The sequence below is a fragment of the Malaclemys terrapin genome, chromosome 16 (assembly GCF_027887155.1).
Source record: "Malaclemys terrapin pileata isolate rMalTer1 chromosome 16, rMalTer1.hap1, whole genome shotgun sequence".
Classification (NCBI taxonomy): Eukaryota; Metazoa; Chordata; order Testudines; family Emydidae; genus Malaclemys; species Malaclemys terrapin.
In genome coordinates, this window is record NC_071520.1 from 3,806,439 (window position 1) to 3,823,081 (window position 16,643).

General features: G+C 49.6%; 2 long non-coding RNA genes across 2 annotated transcripts; both read right to left on the reverse strand.

The window, feature by feature from the left end:
- Positions 1 to 1,908: 1,908 nt before the first annotated feature.
- On the reverse strand, positions 1,909 to 5,439 carry LOC128824933 (uncharacterized). Its single transcript, XR_008442547.1, has 3 exons — positions 5,198 to 5,439; positions 3,055 to 3,205; positions 1,909 to 2,030 (listed from the first exon to the last, which is right to left on the reverse strand). It is a non-coding gene; the product is annotated as an uncharacterized LOC128824933 (long non-coding RNA).
- A 1,375-nt stretch (positions 5,440 to 6,814) lies between these two features.
- Positions 6,815 to 15,484, reverse strand: LOC128824944 (uncharacterized). The gene is made up of 3 exons (XR_008442548.1): positions 15,365 to 15,484; positions 12,271 to 12,344; positions 6,815 to 7,051 (listed from the first exon to the last, which is right to left on the reverse strand). It is a non-coding gene; the product is annotated as an uncharacterized LOC128824944 (long non-coding RNA).
- Positions 15,485 to 16,643: the final 1,159 nt, after the last annotated feature.

Below are 16,643 nucleotides of genomic sequence, written 5' to 3' on the forward strand. Positions count from 1 at the left end.
AGAACCAAAGAGGGGAGAGCTGGGGGTTGGGAGGTGAAATGGGTCCATGAAAGACTCTCTTACAAAGTGGTCCATGTAGGATAGGAAAGTAGGAGACCCTTGTGAATCAGCCACCTCCAGGGAAGTTCTCTCTCTGGGGCAAAGTATCTGTGAGCCCTCCAGAGAAGAGAGATGAAGATACCAATTCAATTGCAACATCCAAACGCTCACAAAATAGCTGGACAGAAAGCAGAGGGTCAGGGAGAGTGGAAAGAGATGATTGATGTCTGCCAAGAAAATAGGACATCTGCTAGATACCAACCTCGTGCATGGAGCTGTAGGTGCACATTGGGGCGGGGGGTCATTCTGGATACATTATACTATTTATCGATTTGTAGGCAGGAGCCCTAGTCATGGGCTATGGGGCAAGGAGCTGTACAAGCACATAACAGAGATGGTCCCTTCCTATGATGGGGTGAAACTCCATCGTGGGCTAGAACGGGTTAAAAGCCAGTTAGTCGCAGCTACTGCACCTGTGTCATAATTAAATGGTTGCTTCTCAGCCAGAGGGGGTGGGACTAAGAGGTGTCAGGTGATAACTTAAAGCACACCTGAGAGCGTTCAGTCAGGGTGGGGGCAGGGTAGAGGGGGGCCCAAAATGGACTCTTGTGAAGGGGCCTGAGCCAGAGACTGCAGGAGAACAGACACCTCAGGAAGGCTCAGTACTGGAGCTGGGCAAAGACTCCAGAGTGGCCCCAGAAAGGGACTGAAGACAGAGCCCAGAGGACGGGCCGATTTGCTGAGGCAGCTGGGGTGTTAGGTGGACTTTCTGTACCTGAAAGGGCTCTGAATTAGCTGTTCCTTTCTGGGAGGGCTGACTGTGCAGAAAGGCAGATGGCCTACGGAAGGCTCTAGCGGTGAAGACCCCTGTAATGAGAGGCCCTGATGATAGGGGGAGCTATGGTGGTGACAATGACCACTCCCACTGCCCCAGAGAGCTTCCGACTCACTTGCGGAGGTGCGTCTGTCCCTGGAGTCCTGGTGAGCGCTGATACACGGCTCTTCCCCTTGCTCCAGCTGGGATATGATGTCAGGTTTGGCAGCAGCACCGCCTGCATGGGGAGAACGGTGATTACACACTGACGGTGATATCCAGGGAACATGGCCGGGTTACTAATGTGCTAGATCTCTGTGTTCCCAAAATGGGAAGGATCTTCCTGTAAGCGCTGCCCTGCCAGTGCTCCGTGAAACACACCGTTGTGCTGGTACTGTGCTCCTGGCCAGGAGCATTGTGGGAAAATCTGATGCCCTGGCCTGTGTTGCTATTGTTTTCAGTTCCGTAAGACATCTCTGTCTGGGTGTATTGGGGGCCCAGACTTTATCCCCAGGATCTCGAGAAGGGAAGTTTATCAAATAACTCAAGTGAAGGTGGGGGTCAGGGCACATTCCCTGTAAAAACTGAGGGAGCTAAAGACTAAGCGCTATAGTATGATCATCTCCTGTGTACCCGCTCAGTTCCACAGCTGACCTCCTGGCTACTCTGCTGAGGAAAGGCAGAAGGTGACTATAATTCTGCTAGAATCTTTCTTCATGAAGTAGGTTTTGCATCAATGCCACTCCACTACAGTAGTCTGCAGCATCTCAGGATCAGTGCGGATCATTCCTCTGCAACCACTCTACGGGGGGTGAGAGCAAACCGGTGTGGCGTTTACCTTCAGTGGAGTTTTGCTTGAGTGCGCAATATAGAGTTTGGCCCACAGAACACAGAGCTAGAATGATTAAAACCACCACAGTAGTTTGTAATTCTTCTAAGCATTTTAAAGGGGGATGGACCTAAACGCATGAGAGCAAATCTGAGCTGAAGCTAACTCAGGCCCTTCGAAGTTCATGCACCTTCTAGAAATAGGTGAACGATCATTGTTACCCAGTGAGATCACAGCCTCGTAGTTGTCCCTCATCACGTCCTTGTACAGCTCCTTCTGCCATTCCGCGAGCTCCTCCCACTCCGCCGCGGAGAAATAGACAGCGACGTCGTCAAACGTGACTGGAGCCTGAAACAGTGAATAACCAGTGATCAGCAGCCTCTACTTCAGTCACACCCTGACAGCAGCAGCCCTGGGTCCCGGCAGGGCAGGGAGAGCGTTTCCTGAACAAGTAACTTGCATGAGTAACACACACACAGCACAGCCTGTCCATCTGGAGTGTGATTCCCACCCTATCAGCTCACGCCTGCCACTCCAGGGCTCTGATGGAAGGAAATCAGTTTCCAAGGGGATGCTGAGTAGTAACCCAGCCATTGTCACAGTGGCGGCACCAGTCCCTTCCCCCCACCCCACCTATTTGCAGTGAAATCTAACTGGGGGTTGTGTTGTCCATGAAACACAAAAATGTAAACACTGGCATGGCTAGAGAGGACACGAAGGCAAACCCTATACCGAGCACACCTGCATTTCAGAGCCTGGAATGCACTGCCCCCCTCAGCAGTATCCTTTGAATTGAGATGGATAAGGCATCGGTTCAAAATTGTCCCCCGAAGAAGTTGGTTTCTCCCCAGCTTTCTAGCCAGCTCCTCCCCAGCCCATTTGTCCTGCCCTGCATGTGTGTTCCCAACTCCTGGGAACAGTTCTTCCCTTTTTTGTTTCCTGATAGAATGTTGTTAGGAGCTTTCTCTGAGCCAGGTGCCAGGTGAAGCTCTGGGGGAGGAGCCACAAAACCACATGTCCCAATCCCCTGAGCGATGCCCCAACTCTGGATGAACTAGAATTGGACTGGTTTGCACAGCTCCACTGTGGGGCGCAGTAATGGTTCTAAAATCACATGGGCCAAGGACACAGTCATAGAATATCAGGGTTGGAAGGGACCTCAGGAGGTATCTAGTCCAACCCACCAATCCCCAGACAGATTTTTGCCCCAGATCCCTAAACAGCCCCCTCAAGGATTGAGCTCACAACGCTGCATTTAGCAAGCGAATGCTCAAACCACTGAACTATGGCTCCCTGCTCCGGTAAACACAGCTCCTTCCCCAGAGTCCTTACAGTTCACAGGAAAAAGTCGAGTTCAGGGACAAAGTCCTACCTGAGCAGAGCCCTCGCCAGCCATTCCCCATCCCACGGGACACGGATGTTTGCTCCCAGGTTCAGCAGCTGGTGGGGAATCCAGGCCTCCTGCTGGGACTGCCACAGGCTTCCTGCTGCTCTAGGCCCTCCTTCCCAGAGCAGCTGCTGCTCTAGTGGCGACAGACGCACAGGAGATGGGGTGTGAGTAGCGCAGGAGTGTCCCAGGAGAGGCCAGCGGGAGGCTTAGCGTCAGTTTCAGATTGAAGAGCTATACGCCGTGCAGGGCTTATTGTACATCAGTATTGGGCCAATCTGGATTTGGTAGTTAAACTGCTGGGAAAACGTAATGGAGAGAATGGCTGGGGCGGGGGGGGGGAGGCCAGGGTAACAATCCTGTGTCCAGATCTCAAGAGTGGGGCCAGAGAAGCCTCTGCTCACCTCCCGGAGCATCGAGAAATGACACACAATTCCCCAGCCTAGATGGGAGGGTTTTGCTTTCTCCCCTTCCCAGCTTTCTCTCTCCTTTTTCTGTTCCTGAGCTGGTCTGTTTCCTCCTTGTGAGTCCATCTCCTCCCGCTGCTGGCCTTTCTCGCCGCCTCCGCAAGGCAGCATCTCTCTCTTCTCATCCTTTGTCTCGCCCGTATCCCTCTCCCTGCTTTAATGTCCATCTTGTCGCTTCTCTTCTCCGCATTCATTCCTTCCCCTTAGCTCGCCCGCTGGGCTCTGGTCCCCCAGGCTCCTCCACCCTCCCTAGCTTGGCGCCTTTCCTCACCCGCCTGTCTCAAGACTCCTTTCTCTGCAGTGGTTAAAACAGACGGAAACAACGCACTGCCCCAGGTGGAGGGGAAGCAATCTCTGTGCTCACTGCACCAGCCGAGGGGAGGGGGGCACCGGCCACGTGTTCATTGCACACTGCACCTAGGTGATCAGATGTCCTGAATTTATAGGGACAGTCCCCATATTTGGGGCTTTGTCTTAGGCACTTATTGCCCCCCGCCCCCTGCCCCGATTGTCCATACTTGCTATCTGGTCACCCTAACTGCACAGGCCAAGGAGAGCGCCTGATGCTCACTGCTGTGTACGTGCACTGTACTGCCCAGAGAGCATAGAGACCGCTCCGCCCCTAGGCTTGCCCCCTTGTGGACAAAATCTACACTTGCAACTTCACAAATAAACCAGCTGCAAAAGGACAGTAGCTGGCAGTGGCTGTGGATTAGTCGGGGCCCTCCCCCGAGAAAGGCAGGCCTTGCAGACGGAGCCATTGCTGGCATAGACGGAGGAGCCTAGGGGCATAGGATGTTTTTCTAAAACTCTGCTCTAGGAATTACTTTGGGGCAGTTCTCTGGCTATACGGGGGTCAGACTTAGATGATCACAATGGTCCCTTCTGGCCTTGGACTCTATGAACCTATACCCTGCCCTACAGTGTGTGACGGCTGCTGTGCTGATTGAACTCGTTAGCCCACCTGCGATTAAAACCCCGCTCACTCTCTCTGCAGGGCCCGGCCTCCTCAGGAACAACGCAGCTACAGGGACTCGGGTGACCAGATGTCCTGATTTTACAGGGACAGTCCCGATTTTGGGGTCTTTTTCTTATATAGGCTCCTATTACCCCCCACCCCCATCCCGATTTTTCACACTTGCTGTCTGGTCACCCTAACAGGGATGCTTCTTTTCCTAAACTCCATTTGTCTCATTTTCCATTTAACTGGCACTCCTCCCCAGAGATCAGAGGGGGAAGAGCAGGGGCAGGAACCACTCTCCCCGTATCAGGGGGTAGCCGTGTTAGTCTGTATCTACAAAAACAACAAGGAGTCTGGTGGCACCTTAAAGACTAACCGATTTATTTGGGCATAACCTCCCAGTGAGGATCATGGACAGGAAAATGAGCTAAATATGAAAAGTTTCTCTGTGGTGGAATAAAATGGAGAACTCTGCTCTGTGTAGCCTGCACAATGCTGCATGTTAACTCTCTGCCCCTGGAGCCGGGCCTCTTTGGAACAGCTCTCAGCACAGAGCGGATATTTCCTCCGTTTGCACAGCCCGGATGTAGAGGCCCCTACACCCCCCAGAACCAAATCTGTACAACTGCCAGGCAAGCTGTTTGCAGCCCCCCCAAAGGCTAAGGCTGGAAAGAGGAGGAAAAACCCGCAGCCTCCTTACCTGCAGCCTGTCTCTGTGTCACTGATGGCAGTCCCCAGCGCAAAGCTTAACGCCATGGAAAGCAGGCGATAACCCTTTCGTGCCCAAATAACCCTTTCATGCCCAAATCAAAGTTTGCCCCAATACAGGCGTGCGTGCGTGTGGCGTGTTTCAGGGTTTCTGTCACACGCCAGACACTGCCCCTCCACACAAAAAGCAGACTGTGGTAAGCAGACATTTTAAAATGGCCACAGTGGAGGAGTGGGGGGCAGGTTTGGAAAGGGGAAGAAAATTTCCAAAAAATCCCATAGTTTCTTGGAGTAATTTCTGCACATTATTGCTGGGGCTCAGGAATTTTATAACTTTCCCCCATCGTTACATTTTAAAGAATGCTTAAAACTTTTCATTTTATGTCCATCATCTGGGCTGCCCCGGAAAGGGACATTGTGTGCAGGGGGCTGGATGAGGCCCCCAGTCCTGAGATCCTCTGAGTCTACAAAATCTGCCGTTAGCGTTTCCAGGTTCATCCCAAGAGTGGCCACCTATAGTTAGACCCTATCAAATTCACGGTCCATTTTGGTCAATTTCATGGTCAAAGGAATTTAAAATAGTAAATTTCATAATTTCAGCTATTTAAATCTGAAATTTCCTGGTGGTGTAATTTTAGGGGGCCTGGCCCATAAAGGAGTTGTGGGGGGGGTCACAAGGTTATTGCAGGGGGGGTTGTGGTACCTCTACCCTTACTTCTGTGCTGCTGCAGGCGGCGGTGCTGCCTTCAGAGCTGGGCAGCTGGAGAGCGGCGGCTGCTGGCCGGGAGCCCAGCTCTGAAGGCAGCGCCACCACCAGCAGCACCGCAGAAGTAAGGATGGTACGGTATGGTATTGCCACCCTTACTTCTGCGCTGCTGCTGGCAGGGTGCTGCCTTCAGAGGTGGGCACCTGGCCGACAGCCGCCACTCTCCAGATGCCCAGATCCGAAGGCAGCGCAGAAGTAAGAGTGGCAATACCGCACCCACCCTCCCCCCAAATAACCTTGTGACCCCCTGCCAACTCCCTTTTGGGTCAGAATCCCCAATTTGAGAAACGCTGGTTTCCCCTGTGAAATCTGTGTAGTATAGGGTAAAAGCACACAACAGACCAGATTTCATGGCCGCGAATTTGGTAGAGCCCTACCTATAGTCTCAGCCCTATGCTCAATTCTCCACAGTTGAGGCCAGTGTCACTCAGCAGCAGCTGGCACTGAAGTCAATTGTGTTACACTGACATAAAACTGGGGTGACCAGATGGCCCGATATTAGGGGCGACTATACGCATCCCCCGAAAAAAAGTATCCTGATTTTTCACACTTGCTGGCTGGTAACCAGCACAAATCAGAGCGGACTCAGGCCCTTTCTCTGGGGTTACACTAGATGACCCTGGCGGTCCCATCTAACTATGATTCTGACAGCCCCTCTGAGAGACATTGACGAGTTAACATGTTACAATCTGATTACACTATTTCACAAACCTATCTAGTGGTGGCGGCGACAGAGGAGACGTGTGGGTAGGGGGTACTTTACACTGATTTACCAGCATTATTTTATATTTATTCCACCTTGACTATGCAACCCACAACCAGGGCTTCTCTAATGTATTTATTCACACCGTGCCTTGTGCTGGTAGCGTCCCAGATAGACATGACCTAAACTTGAAAATGTTTAGGTACCGGGTGTGCAGTGTCCTCTGGCTCTCATGCTGTTCAGTATTGTCTCATTGGTTCCTTGTGCCCCGCATCTGTCATGTTGTATATCCTGGAAGCTGTGTGGGGCAGGGACTGTTGGTTTGTACAGTGCCTGGCGCAGTGAGGTCCTGGGCCATGAGGAGGCTCCGGGCACTACTGCAATACAAATAAATGATAATGTTTTGATTGATCATTAGACACAAACAGGTGCTTGCCTGGAAATTCCAGCTGCCTCTGACATGTGTTAACAAAACCACCTGATCAAACCCAACAGCCTCCAGTAAAACACCCAACCCTCAGCATCCCGGCTTAGCTAAAGCACCCCACTCTCGGGGCCCCATTCAGCATTGCCTGCAACTTGCAGTCAGAGCTCCAGGAGGAATTCTCACTGACTCATTTATTGCTGTAGAAATACTCTTCTCCATAAAACTCTCTTAGCATTTGGGGTGCTCCAGATTATGACTGACTTGAGACCAGTTTAAGGGACCCGGACACCTCAGTTTGGGGGGCTGCCCTCTTTCAGCCAATGCTTACATGGAGACGTGCTCTGGAGCCCATTCTGTAACTGGCTAATCGGCCGACTTCGCCCGTCCCCCAGCACGGTCTCTGTGCTGAGCCCCAGTGCAAACTGGCACCAGCTGGGCTGATCCAGGAACTGGAATTTGGAATCCACTGCATGCTAATGACTGCAATGGGGAGCCCTGTGCTCAGCATGAATGACCAGAATGGAGTGTGTTATTGACGTTACCAGGAGCAGCATCTCTGCCTGAGGTGGGCAGTGGCAGGGGTGGGAGGCTGGGAGTGGGAATACAGAGGCCGTTGTCACCCTGACGATGTGACCTTGTTGGGGCAGGTTTGGGTCTCTGGGTTTGGTTCCCACTATACAATGACATGAGGTTTTAAATAATTACCAAAAAAAAAAAAATGTCTGGCAAGATCCACATGAAATAAAAACACTGAGCAAGCTGCTATCCCCAGAGAGTGTGCCCCTTACTGGAACCTCCAAAGCCTGGCATCAGTCCTGGCCTAGCCTGCTCAAAGGGTGCTTCCTGCAAAGCTCAGAGCTGATCGCACCTTTCTTAGAGTCTGAGTCTGTTCCCATCTGGGGGATTGGTTGAAGAATCTCTCTAGGGCCTCACTATGGCCAAACACTTTAGCATGTGCTTACTTTTAAGCACAAGAGTGAGCCAATTGACTGCACTATTGCCAATCCCAAATGTGCAAAAATCACGAGATTGGCTTTAAAAATCTCAAGATTATATAAAATACTAGATTTAGGGTTCTTTTTATTTGCCTTCTGCTTTTGGGGCCTTTAGGGTGCACTGGGGTCACATTTGGAAGCTTTCTCCACAGTCATGAGGGCTAGAAACTTACTTTTTCTTTAAGAATGAAGGCTGAAATCATTACATCTCCACCTGACTCCAGGAGCTGGGGCTTTAAGGAAAACAATAATTATCCTGACACTCATGACAAAAGTCATGAGAGTTGGCAACACTGTGACTGGACTGGAGCTACTCCCAACATGCTTCAAATTAATAATATTTCACTTTTATAGAGCGAGCACTTTTCACTAAGCAGATGCTGAAGTGCTTTGCTGGATGGGGAGGCGTCTCTGTTTGGAACGTTCTAACTGGCACAATTTGTTCTGGGAATGAAGGGATTACAGTCTGTTCTCCCCAGCAGACATTTTGTTGGGTTTTTGCCTCTGAATTGCTGTCAGTTTAACAGAGGCTTCCTGGGTTTGTTTTTCCTTCTGTGCTTTCAGATCTAGCTGCTCTCTGAGGCTGGAACCAGACCGCTAAATGCATCAAGCTGTGAAATAGTCTTTGCTCTGCTGAAGTGGGTGCATGGTATAACCGCATCTGCTTTGTCTGAAAGGGATACGCCACAGCTGCTTTGCCGAACAGAAAAATGCTGCACCATGAACAGTTAAAATGCAAAATTGGGCTGCGACCTTGCAACTGGACCTGCATGGGTGAACCCCAGTGGGGCTCTGCAGGGGCACAGGGGTCCTGCTGCATGATTGGGGGTCTCTCTTTAGTTAGGTTTTGCTGCTAGCTGAGACGTATGCATTTAAGATCATGTATATTCTGCCCTCACCTGGGGTTGAATGGAACTTGTCTATTGATGCTTGTAGAATTCACATCATTTTATAGTAAATGAAACGTACAATGATTAACAAATTGATTTGGGGCAGTGACATTTTCAGAAACTTTCATCAAAGCCTGAGCATTTTGGGGGCATCAACCTGAGCTGGGTTTAAAAGATTGAATGTATTATACTTAGAAAATGAAAACCAGCAGGATCTGATTCAGGGGATAAGGCAATACGCCGTGTTACTGTGAATACAGAAAGAATCAGAGTAAACAATCGGTTATAGCTAGAACATTCCATTCACTCCCACAGTCATTCCACACACACACAAGTTCTGCAAGGTTGTTATTATAATTACCAGCCTAGAAGTTGCTCGTGCCAAGTCACTTGCCAGGTGGCCTGGACACGAGGATGGAGCCGGGCCTTGTCAGATGCGCATCCGATGCGCCTGAAAGTTGGTTGCAGAACCAGACCCAAAGTCCTCAGACTTTAGGGTCTATCTTTATAGGGATCCATCCTCATACAAGTCTATGGGGTTTGCCTTGTCATGCTGTTCTCACGTTTGAAGTGATAATCAGTCATGCAGATAGCACAGCAATGACAGTTTGTTATCTTGTTCTTCGGTCCCCTTGGGGCGGTTTGGGGTGGAGTCCAGTGTGCCCTCAGGGTTATCAGGTTATCTCGCCCAAACAGTCCTGTCGGAGCTTCGTCGTTTTTCTTCCTCCTGATGTGGTGTCGTTTATTATGATTCTAAGGCTGGCGCCTCAACCTTTTATTACCCATCCAAACATACAACCGCAATCACGCTCTATTTTACTTAACATATTTTTTATTACATTTACATTTTATTACCTATTCATTCGTTACCAGAACCATTTTAAAATCATTGGGGCATGACAGACTCCAATAGACCTATTCATAGATTCATAGATTCTAGGACTGGAAGGGACCTCGAGAGGTCATCAAGTCCAGTCCCCTACCCTCATGGCAGGACCAAATACTGTCTAGACCATCCCTGATAGACATTTATCTAACCTACTCTTAAATATCTCCAGAGATGGAGATTCCACAACCTCCCTCGGCAATTTATTCCAGTGTTTAACCACCCTGACAGTTAGGAACTTTTTCCTAATGTCCAACCTAGACCTCCCTTGCTGCAGTTTAAGCCCATTGCTTCTTGTTCTATCCTTAGAGACTAAGATGAACAAGTTTTCTCCCTCCTCCTTATGACACCCTTTTAAATACCTGAAAACTGCTATCATGTCCCCTCTCAGTCTTCTCTTTTTCAAACTAAACAACCCCAATTCTTTCAGCCTTCCTTCATAGGTCATGTTCTCAAGACCTTTAATCATTCTTGTTGCTCTTCTCTGGACCCTCTCCAATTTCGCCACATCTTTCTTGAAATGCGGCGCCCAGAACTGGACACAATACTCCAGTTGAGGCCTAACCAGCGCAGAGTAGAGCGGAAGAATGACTTCTCATGTCTTGCTCACAACACACCTGCTTAATGCATCCCAGAATCATGTTTGCTTTTTTTGCAACAGCATCACACTGTTGATTCATATTTAGCTTGTGGTCCACTATAACCCCTAGATCCCTTTCTGCCGTACTCCTTCCTAGACAGTCTCTTCCCATTCTGTATGTGTGAAACTGATTTTTCCTTCCTAAGTAGAGCACTTTGCATTTGTCTTTGTTAAACTTCATCCTGTTTACCTCAGACCATTTCTCCAATTTGTCCAGATCATTTTGAATTATGACCCTGTCCTCCAAAGCAGTTGCAATCCCTCCCAGTTTGGTATCATCTGCAAACTTAATAAGCATACTTTCTATGCCAATATCTAAGTCAATGATGAAGATATTGAACAGAGCCGGTCCCAAAACAGACCCCTGCGGAACCCCACTTGTTATACCTTTCCAGCAGGATTGGGAACCATTAATAACTACTCTCTGAGAATGGTTATCCAGCCAGTTATGTACCCACTTATAGTACACCCATCTAAATTGTATTTGCCTAGTTTATCGATAAGAATATCATGCGAGACCATATCAAATGCCTTACTAAAGTCTAGGTATACCACATCCACAGCTTCTCCCTTATCCACAAGACTCACTATCCTATCGAAGAAAGGTATCAGATTGGTTTGACATGATTTGTTCTTTACAAATCCATGCTGGCTGTTCCCTATCACCTTACCACCTTCCAAGTGTTTGCAGATGATTTCCTTAATTACTTGCTGCATTATCTTCCCTGGCACAGAAGTTAAACTAACTGGTCTGTAGTTTCCTGGGTTGTTTTTATTTCCCTTTTTATAGATGGGCACTATATTTGCCCTTTTCCAGTCTTCTGGAATCTCTCCCGTCTCCCATGATTTTCCAAAGATAATAGCTAGAGGCTCAGATACCTCCTCTATTAGCTCCTTGAGTATTCTAGGATGCATTTCATCAGGCCCTGGTGACTTGCAGGCATCTAACTTTTCTAAGTGATTTTTAACTTGTTCTTTTTTTATTTTATCTTCTAAACCTACCCCCTTCCCATTAGCATTCACTATGTTAGGCATTCCTTCAGACTTCTCGGTGAAGACCGAAACAAACAAAGAAGTCATTAAGCATCTCTGCCATTTCCAAGTTTCCTGTTACTGTTTCTCCCTCTTCACTGAGCAGTGGGCCTACCCTGTCTTTGCTCTTCCTCTTGCTTCTAATGTATTGATAAAAAGTCTTCTTGTTTCCCTTTATTCCCATAGCTAGTTTGAGCTCATTTTGTGCCTTTGCCTTTCTAATCTTGCCCCTGCATTCCTGGGTTGTTTGCCTTTGTAATCTGTCCTAGTTTCCATTTTTTATATGACTCCTTGGATATCAGTAAGTGGAAATTGCAAGTTACAGTCTCTGCAAAACCACACCAGGATCTGGGTAGAAGCATCCATGCTCAGGCGCTCTGTCTGGCTACAGGCGCAGGAGACAGAAGCAGTGCTGGCACAGGTGTTGCAGGTCTTCCTAACCATCGTAAGCCTCCCTCTGTCACACTCCCTCTCAAACTCCTCTGTCTGCAGCCCCCTGGTCGCTCTGGCTTTTAAAGCCTGTTTGCCTAGGTCAGTCCCACCCCCTTGTGAGTCACACTGGGGAAGGCCAATCAAAGGCAATCAAGGGAACAAGGTCAGGCACTCAGTCCCAACTGCCACAGCAGCTGTAACTGAAACTGAAGTCACCTGAAATCAGAATCACAATTAAAATTCAAACAGTCGAGCAAACTCACTCACACCAACAGCTAGTACTCTCACTCTCACCTGGTAGCCTGTTCGGCAGCGGGATCTCTTGCTCTCCCTCTCATACTCCCCTGTTTGCAGCCCCCTGTCTGCCACTTGTTACATATGAAAAGGAAACAAGCAAGATAAGAATGCAAGTGTGGGAGTTAACAAATCTTATTCCTGAGTTCAGGAAAACAGTTGTAACAGCAGCTGTCCTTAATAGTAATCTTATCACTTTTGTCTGGGGATGTGCTTCTACAGACCTTGTAAACTGACCGGCATATTTCAGTTAGCACAGACTCAGCAGGATCAGAGGCATATTCCTTTCTAATGGTCAGGCCAAAGCCGGGGTCTGTTCTAGGCCATTCTTTCTCACCCTTTCCCATAACATAAATGTATTCACTATTACTTTTACCCAACCAATGCTGGGTTAGCCTGGTATTTGAGCTTGGGTTGAGTTTGTGTTTTAATTCCCTCACTGCTTGGGCCTGGTGCACAGCTCCGGTCTCCTGTACAAACTCTCTGAAGCCTGGGGGAGGGCACTGGTGTCAGGACTGTGGGAAATCCGCACTGCTCAGAGGCCAGGCTGCTCCCATGACCCCCATGTCCGTCCAATGGAGCCCTGCAGTCACAGGTGTGAGCTGAGGGGAGGGAGTCACACCTCCAGTGTGAGCTCCACTCAACACAGAGATCTGTTTGTGAGCAGCCCGTAGGTGAGAACTGATTCCGTGTAAGAATAATGAACAGACTCGTAGGGAATCGCTGCAGGTTGGGGGACGACTTAGCGGACAGGGCTAAATTCGCAACAAATAACGTTCTCAGCAAATAATTCCACCAGGAGTTTACAGGCGGGAAGAGAGACCCCACCCTGTGACACATGGGGCCGGGCTCACAATAACGTTCTCTGCCGGCGTTAACTCCATTGGCTTCGACCGGGGCCCCAGAGCTATAACTGTGCCTCCAAAGGGTGCGTCATTGACGACATGGTATGAAACTCATGTGAAAAGAACTTGTTGTGACTGATATTGCCATGTTTGGAAGAGAATCCCTATAATCAGCCTTGCAAACTACACTGCCTGAGCCTTTGACAGCTGAGATGGAGATATGATGTTTGCACAATAGGAAAAACCCCAGCGACCGCACTGCAAACCTCAATTTGCCTTTCATTTGATAAAGGCACGTTGACTGCTGGTTTATACAGGCTGCTATATGCAGATAATGTTTTGTAATTTTATCTTGCAAAGTAACTGTGGAGTGCACAGCCTGCAGCCTCATGGATGCCCCAGTCCAACAAAGCACTTAAGCGCACGCTTAACTTTAAGCACAAGTCGTTTCGATGAGACTGCTCCAATGTGTAAAAGTTAGGCATGTCTTTAAGTGCTGTACAGGATTGGGGTCTGAGACGGAGGGTTTGCTAATTAGTAGAGCCCTGCAAATCTGCGGATATCTGCCTTATATCCCCGGACCATGTTTGCAGCTCGAATGGGCTCTACGAATAAGGAGTATTTATTTGGGCAGGCGCTGAGAGATTGCGCTACTAAAACAGTGAGTTGGTCTTGATGAATAAAGACAAAAACGGAGGGTGGAGACTATGTTTGACTGGAAACGTGCCATGACGCCAGCCCCAGAGGATCTGCGATAGCTGCCATAGAATAAGAGTCAATGGGAGCGCTAGTAACGGCGACAGCTGGGTGGATAACAGCGGAGCATTTTCACAGACAGCCTCCCATCTACAGAGAGAGACATTTATCCTGACAAAAACGGCATCAACATTTGGAATTTTCAAAGAAGTGTCGGACAGTTGTAATAATGAGAATGTAGCGCAGTTCTTCTTTTCTGATGCAAAGTGCCTTGTGTGTATGACATAATTCACCTCCTTCCCAGGGGTGTTTTTTTGTTCTCTGTTTGTTTTTATTTTGGAATTTAGAAATGCAGGTCTCCCCTACCCTGCCACTCCATGATGGCTGGAGGACGAACGAAATTACAAGAGGCAAGAGAGCAAAGGTGAGCGGTTAAGAGGGGGGAGGGGATCTTTAGTCAGATTGTTTCAAATTGTCAACATCTATTTAATCCTGACTCTAATGAGCCTCTGGGAGAAAGGTAGTCTCTGTTCAGCTTTCCCAGCACACCGTTACTGAAGGAGGGGGAGCCACAGTCAACATTTGCCACCTCCAGAAGGGTCTTCTGGCAAAATCAGGAGAAACCAGATTTGTACAATGCCTTGTAGAACAGGGTCTTGGTCTAAGATGGGCTCCTAGATGTTATGCCAAATAATAAGCAACATTATAATCATAATTGTCGCAGGGTGGCTGGCCCCTATAAGTGAAGCGGCTTCAGCCCCCCCATACCAGCACAAGTTGACCTCACTAAGAGGGGAGGGTGACATCTGGGACTAATAAATGAGAGGAGGACTATGGTGATCAGGGAGGAGGTCTCTGGAGGAAGTCCCCGGGAAAAGGGATAGGAGACCAGCGGAAGGATTAGCTTGCTGGTCTTTCCCAGGCAGAGGCTTGGGAACCAGGAAGAAACTTGGGAAGGACTCCAGACAGGAGGGCTAGGGTGGCTGTTTAATAAAACAGGTGGTCTCCAAAGGAAAGCCGAGGTGTGTCATTTGGCTGCGTTTCAGGACATTTATGGACTATATGTCCCGTGTGTGAGATAAATGGTCTGTGTCTTGGGCCTTTTGAAGATTGTTTGCACTGTCGGGATAATAAACCAGCCCTGGGTAGGGGTAATATCAAACCCAGGAGATGTTGTGGTGAGTCCTTAAGGAACCTGAGAGGGGAAACTGAGGTGGCAATCCTTGTGTTACTGCGCCCACCCACAAGGGGGTGCTTGGGGTCGAGGGGGAATAATGACAATCAGCCCGCCACTTCAGAACAAAAAAGAAGTAAAGAAAAAACACCTCGGCTTATTTGCAGGCCTCTTTCTCCAACAGGAAGATGCAAAGCCCGGTTTTTACTAATCCAATCTAGGGCAGGAGGAGTGGAGCTGGGATTCTTTCCCAAATGTTCTGGGGACTGTACATGCAAAACCATCAGAAATCAGAAACATGAGAACAATCCTAAGCTAAAGCAAATGTGTGCTTCAAATTCCTGCAGTGCCTAATAAACGAGAAAACAATAGTCATTACCCAGCGAGAGCAAAGCCTCATGATTGTTCTTCTTCACGTCCTTGGACAGCTCCTTCTGCCATTCGGCTAGCTCCTGCCACTCCTCCGCAGAGAAATAAACGGTGATGTAACCATACATGACCGGGGCCTGAAATGACAAATAAACCATGATCAGCAACGTCTGCTTCAGTCTCACCCTGAGAGCGGCAGCTCTGGGTCCCAGCAGGGCAGCGAGAGCGTTTCCTGTGCATGTAGCCCACACCCAGAACAGAGTCCAGCTGGTGCATCCAGGGTGGAAATCCCATCCTGACAGCTCACCCGTCACCACAAGGCAAACATAATTTGGGATGTCCCTGGAGATTTCCCACCTAGATGACACCAGTCCCATCCCCAGCCTCTTTACATGAACAATGTCTAAGTGGTTTGAATATTGTCCGAAAGGTGAGGAGCCCCAGCCATGGAGCGGGACCTCAGTGTGCAAGGTGCTGTACAAACACAGAACAAAGAGATGGGTGTCCGCCCCCTAGATGTACACTCATTCATGCCCTGATCCAGGCCTTAATACAAGAGTATATGTTTACTACCTTTCTATTCCCACTATGACACAGCTGGGAGAGAGAGCTGCTTTCTACTGCTGTTCAAGCGTCATCAGTAGAATTGTTAAGTAAGTTCCAAGTGCATTACCGGGGATCACATGCAAGTCATAAAGAGCCCAGCCTGACGCTCGGCTCCCAGTAAGAGCCCAGCCTGACGCTCGGCTCCCAGTAAGAGCCCAGCCAGACGCTCGGCCCCCAGTAAGAGCCCAGCCAGACGCTCGGCTCCCAGTAAGAGCCCAGCCTGACGCTCGGCCCCCAGTAAGAGCCCAGCCTGACGCTCGGCTCCCAGTAAGAGCCCAGCCAGACGCTCGGCCCCCAGTAAGAGCCCAGCCAGACGCTCGGCTCCCAGTAAGAGCCCAGCCTGACGCTCGGCTCCCAGTAAGAGCCCAGCCAGACGCTCGGCCCCCAGTAAGAGCCCAGCCAGACGCTCGGCTCCCAGTAAGAGCCCAGCCTGACGCTCGGCCCCCAGTAAGAGCCCAGCCTGACGCTCGGCTCCCAGTAAGAGCCCAGCCAGACGCTCGGCCCCCAGTAAGAGCCCAGCCTGACGCTCGGCCCCCAGTAAGAGCCCAGCCAGACGCTCGGCCCCCAGTAAGAGCCCAGCCTGACGCTCGGCTCCCAGTAAGAGCCCAGCCAGACGCTCGGCCCCCAGTAAGAGCCCAGCCTGACGCTCGGCCCCCAGTAAGAGCCCAGCCTGACGCTCGGCT